Source organism: Sinocyclocheilus anshuiensis, unplaced genomic scaffold (genome assembly GCF_001515605.1).
Source record: "Sinocyclocheilus anshuiensis isolate Anshui unplaced genomic scaffold, SAMN03320099.WGS_v1.1 scaffold1073, whole genome shotgun sequence".
In the NCBI taxonomy this organism is placed as follows: Eukaryota; Metazoa; Chordata; class Actinopteri; order Cypriniformes; family Cyprinidae; genus Sinocyclocheilus; species Sinocyclocheilus anshuiensis.
In genome coordinates this window covers 351,897-357,859 of record NW_015555774.1, presented here as the reverse complement: position 1 = coordinate 357,859, position 5,963 = coordinate 351,897, and the positions used below count along the sequence as shown (strand labels likewise).

General features: G+C 38.4%; 1 long non-coding RNA gene across 1 annotated transcript; it reads right to left on the bottom strand.

Annotated features, from left to right (window-relative positions):
* Positions 1-5,043: 5,043 nt before the first annotated feature.
* Positions 5,044-5,783, bottom strand: LOC107674494 (uncharacterized). Its single transcript, XR_001632509.1, has 4 exons — positions 5,722-5,783; positions 5,567-5,638; positions 5,263-5,496; positions 5,044-5,139 (listed from the first exon to the last, which is right to left on the bottom strand). It is a non-coding gene; the product is annotated as an uncharacterized LOC107674494 (long non-coding RNA).
* Between the last annotated feature and the right edge of the window lie 180 nt (positions 5,784-5,963).

Below are 5,963 nucleotides of genomic sequence, written 5' to 3'. Positions count from 1 at the left end.
CCATCTCACCACAGCTTTACATAACCAGCAGAAAGAGTTCAGCCGGAATAAAGATGATCTTTTTTGTTAGTTATTCATTAATTAAATTATTTATTGATTTCGTTTTTATTTTATTTTATAGATGTTTTGTCGTTGTGTACAGTATTTGGCATTTTTTTCGATAATCTTCGGTTTATAGCTGATGGTGTCACCAGTGTTAATTTTGACAGCAAAATTTGATTTAGTTTTAGTCATATTTTAGTCACCTGAATTGCTTTTTTGTTTTAGTCTAGTTTTAGTTGACGAAATATCATAAGATTTTAGTCGACTAAATCTACAGTAAATTAAGTTTTCGATAAACTTCCGTTAATAGCCGATGATGTCACCACCTCTAGCACTTCCCTCGTTCAGTCAAAAAGAGCAGTTCACAGTCCTAACCCTAACCCTAAAGCTTCATCCTTCATCATCAGGTCTGAGCACTGCAGCAGAGCGTCCATCATGTGAGAGAGATGCTGCTCCACACTGGAGATCTTATGAGAAACTCAGCGTTCAGGAGAGAAACTGAAGGACATTCTCCTGCAGAACAAGCTCACCTGTGCAGATGCCATACTCCTACATCTATACCTGCGTCTGGAAGGTGTTGTGTTCAGGAATCAGTGAAGATCCTGCCGTCATCCTCCATAAGCTTCTTCAGTCCAAAGATAAACACCAGCTGATGTAGACATTAATCTCTGAATAGATCACATTTAATATTAAATAAATGTGTTTGCAAATATAAGCTTCTTCAGTCCAAAGATAAACACCAGCTGATGGAGACATTGATCACTGAATAGATCACATTTAATACACGCAGTGGTTTGATTCACATCTCCTCCTTCTTCACAGTTTATTGGTAAAATACACATATGCTCTTCTTGTTATGCATATTCACTGACTTTAGATCAAAGACTCTCAGAAATTATTGAATAAGCAAATGGACAGATTATCACAAGGCCTCCTGCTTCAGTTTATCATTTATGTATATGATCTTTTCAAGGCCAAATGTATCCGTCAACTGATAAAAACACAGCAAACCCTTTGTGCAATTGAGCATTTTCACAGAAATTGTATTAAGCATGGACTTTAATTTCATTAAAAAGGCTTATTTCTGCTAAGTTTGTTCCTGAATGTCTGAGTGCAGCCGCAACGTGATTTGTGTGTGTGACTGCACTTAACATCAAACTGCTTCTGTTTCACACAAATGCTGGCACAGACGTGCATGTTCGGCTAGAGTCGCTTTGAGCTCGTGCATCTTCGGAAGCGGAGCTGCGCGGAAAGTTACAAAAAAATTTAGTGCACACCACCTCGCGAAACGACGTCGCGCGCACTCAAAGCGAACTTCCGCCAACACCGCGATGACGTCATATTTGCCACGCGCACCTAAGCGAACTTGTGGACGCCTCTAGTATAAATCAGCTTTGAGAGTGTGTGCATTAGATACAGTGAAGACAGCGCGTTAGTTTATTACTCTTCTAATTGTTTTTTTTTTATTGTAGAGAGTGTGTTAATTTGTGCAATGATAACCTACCAACAATGTAAATGATTCTTAAAATATATTAGAATGAGTACATTACAATATAAACTTATTAGAACAAGTACATTATTATTTATGGGCTTAAAAACAAGATGCAAACAATCAGAATATTGTACCTGGTTGGGAGTGCACAATGTAAACATGAAACATATGCCATTACCTATATTGTACTGTGGAACAGTTATGGAGGCCCTTCATAATGCAGAGGTCAACTGCCTGCTCTGCCAATAGTTAGAAATGGCCCTATAGTATGCAGTGTTTAATAAACAGCTGTTTTTGTAAATTCTGCTGAGGTGAAATTCAGTGCAGTCCTGTATCGGGATATGTATCGTACCGTGGCCTCTGTATCGTGATACGTATCGTATCGTGACTTTGCTGGTGATACACACCCCTACTTGACAGTGTATTTTACTTCTCTCATACAGTCTATGGGTCAGTCACAAGCCTCCCGGTTTTCATCCAAAATATCTTAAATTGTGTTCCGAAGACGAACGAAGCTTTTACGGGTTTGGAACAACATGGGGGTTAGTGATTAATGACAACATTTTCATTTTGGGGTGGAGTATCCCTTTAAGGGCTGTAGACATGACTCTCTGCATGCACACTGTACACACAGAACAGCGCGCGGGTGCTGAATTAAGCTTTTAATGTCTTTTTGTGCTTGTATGTTTAAACTGGCGAGGTGTATTTGTTCGTTCAGGCATGGGAGGAAGAGAAGAAGAGCTCGGTTTGGTGTTTGTGTGGCTCTCCGTGTGCGCACCGAACTCGGCACGCAAACTCTGTTGAGTTTTTCCGCGTCTTATGTTTGAATGCTTTAAACTATTTTGAATGTTTAAATTGGCAAGACTTAAAACACGTGCAATTGATAAGCTTTCGTGACGCAAGCTGTCTTTTTATGCTGGTCTCGGGCAGTCGGTTGAAATCGCCGGGCCCCCCTCCCCCTCTCTCCACGCCGCTTCTAAAGATATGCGCCTTGCCTATTTTTTAAGGTAAAAGTTTGCGCTCGAATATGCTCTAGAACTGCTCTCGCGCTACTTTGATGTCATACACCGATCAGTCTGTGCAGCGCTGCTTCAAGTTGAACATACCTATTGGGTTTGTTGTGGTGGTGGTGTTGTTGTGAGCGCTAGGGAACGTATATCCGTCATACGTCATTGCGTCGCTATATCATTGATATCACGATATGACACTTTTTTTTATCATGTAAACATTTATACCGGTATTATCGTGGACGGTATGATATGGCACACCCCTATTGTATGGGAAATTACTAAGTAAACTACACTTTATCAAATGCAAACAGTATGCAGTAGACTTAAAGGTATTAGTCAACCTACATCCTCTGACAAAAATCCGACTGGCAAGTTTGTGATCGCGAGACTCAAATGCGACATCGGGTCCCTGATGATTGAATAATTGAAAGTATGGGAATGTCTTCCCTTGTAATGACTTGTAATTAGAAGTGTTTCTAAAACTGCTGTCCAACAAAAGATAACATTTTAACTTGGTTTTACTCTGCAACATCAGTCGAGTGTTTGAAATAACTCCCTTTTTTGATCTGATGTGTTTTTTTTATTACAGAATAAAGGCCATGTCAATTAGCAATGGATTATAAATGTGCATAATTATTATGAAAATACGCGGAAAGGCTTGAAGAACACAGATAAACTGTATTGTTACAGTTGAGTGTGTTGTCTTCATGTCTATCTTTTAATTCAGCTACAGCCATAGCTGGATGCTTTTATCCATATTAGGGATTTCCTGGGACATCGTGAGCTCTATTACTTCTTTTCCGCCCTCTGTCTTCCAGTATGAATGAAACACACATTACATGTGTTTATAGTGCTAAAAATGGCCAGTCCATATAAATAATACTTCTCTCAGAAGAAATTTGAAGTAGACATATGATAATCCATGTTTTTCTACAGTGAACAGAAGAGTACTGGAGTTTTAATTAAAGTGTACTGATTTTTTTAATAGAATTTTAAATTGCAAACCACAAAAAAAACAAAAAAAAAAACACTCTGGTGTGCCAAGCTATCAGAAACGAACCGAACTGAAAACTGTGGTTAAAAAAACAACATATGTATTGAACCGTGGACTAACATCCCTACTGTTTACTCTGTAATACTCAAGCGGCAACCTCCCGGTCTCTCTTGAAACCAACACAGAAGTGACTTAAACTGAAATTCATTGACTGGCTCCAAAAGGGAGTCAGTCCCATAGACCTCCCATGTTAAAATGCCCAACTTTACAGCAGAAAAAATGTTTACAGCATGGTACAAAAAGTGGTTTTGGTCTATATAGCTAATGTTGCCCTTCATGATAACTGTGAGGGGGGTAATTTTTTAATTTTTTAATTTTTATAACTCATCCGTTTAAATTATATTGTTCTGCATAAATAAGGGCGTGGCCACTTGAGTGACAGATATGCCACTGCTGTCACTACCGTTGAGCTAGGTGGGTGTGGTTTCAGCAACCAGGCATCTCAGCTGCGTCCAGTATGAATGAAACATATTAGGTGTGTTCATAGTACAAAATAATGGCCAATCCAAAAAAAATAATGCTTCTCTCAGAAGAAATTTGAAGTAGACATATGATAATCCATGTTTTTCTACAGTGAACAGAAGAGTACTGGAGTTTTAATTAAAGTGTACTGATTTTTTTAATAGAATTTTAAATTGCAAACCACAAAAAAAACAAAAAAAAAAACACTCTGGTGTGCCAAGCTATCAGAAACGAACCGAACTGAAAACTGTGGTTAAAAAAACAACATATGTATTGAACCGTGGACTAACATCCCTACTGTTTACTCTGTAATACTCAAGCGGCAACCTCCCGGTCTCTCTTAAAGTTCTGCATAATTAAGGGCGTGGCCACTTGAGTGACAGGAATGCCACTGCTGTCACTACCGTCGAGCTAGGTGGGTGTGGTTTCAGCAAACAGGCCCGCCTCTTTGCCCATTTTCGATTATCCAGGAGTGATGCGAGGTGATGCACTGCTAAGATGGCAATGGCTAACTCCGCCCACTTTAGGGCTTCCTAAATGCTCTTCAGAAACCAACGGGTGACGTCATGGACACTACGTCCATGTTTTTATACAGTCTATGGTAATACTGTATAACAGGGATAGCACAAAGTGCAGACCTTCTACCCTTTGAAAAATATTTCATATTAAATCTTGAATTTTGCATATTATGCCATTACAATTTTCATTTAATAAATTTAGTCAATTAAATTACATATATTTTACATATGTTTCATGTTTATTGCTAGGCAACACAATTACTAGGGCTGTCAGTCGATTACATTTTTTATCTAATTAATTACATGATGTGTTGATTAATTAATCGAATTAATCGCAAATAACATTTGGCTGTGAAAATTTGGCTGTGATGAGAAGAAAACAAGAAAATAAACATTAGGGACCTGTTAATCAATTACCAAAAGTGTTACAACTGAAAAAAATATTATTTCTAACCTCTGAATTGTGCCATTAAGCCTCTCTACCAATCCATTCGTTTGCGGGTGGTATGGTGCACATAAGCTCCTGCTGATGCCCAGTGTTTGGCACACCTCTAGATTGATCTGTATATACAAGACACAAGTTTTATTTTTAGTTGGGCAGGAATTTCATTAAAAGAAAAAAGAAAAAGCTCTTTCAACAGAATCACAAGGATTGAAATAGAAAAAAAAAGACTTAATACTAACCTGGTTTACAAATTCAGTGCCTTGATCTGTTAGTAGCCTTTTAGGGGCACCGAATTAATAGAAAAGTTTAATTATGCACTCTGTTACCTCCTCTGCCCTTTTAGACTTCAGTGGGAAAGCCTCACACCACTTGGTAAAATAGTCTACCATAACGCAAATGTTCTGGTAACCATCTTTTGCTGGTGTGAGCTTTCCCACCAAGTCCATACTCACAATCTCCCATGGCCCTGCCACCTGAAAAACATTCACATGTTCAAGTCCATTGCAACAAACTGCAAATTTCTATTACACAAACAAAACTTACCTCAATTGGGGTATATTGGGTTTGGTTCTTTAGAGAACGTTGTTTTTGCTGGCAAGCTGCACAATGCGTTATCTGAAAAAAGTATTTTCTAACTTTACTTAATTGGTAGGCTACTATACAAGTAGAAGTGTACGAACACATGAAATTGCACTCACCGATTTTTTTAATGTTCACAGACATGCCTGGCCAATAAAACCTTAAAACCTCCAAGGTTTTATGAATGCCACAGTGAGCCCCTATTGCACTATTGTGCAACTCCATAAAAATTTATTTGGCCTTCTCTTTTGTGCAGACTACTTTGGCCAGTGCACCTCCCTCCTTCCTCCTAACATAATGCAAAACTTCATCTAAAAAAAGCAGGTTGGTCATTATACTATAAAAAACAATTAACTGAGAG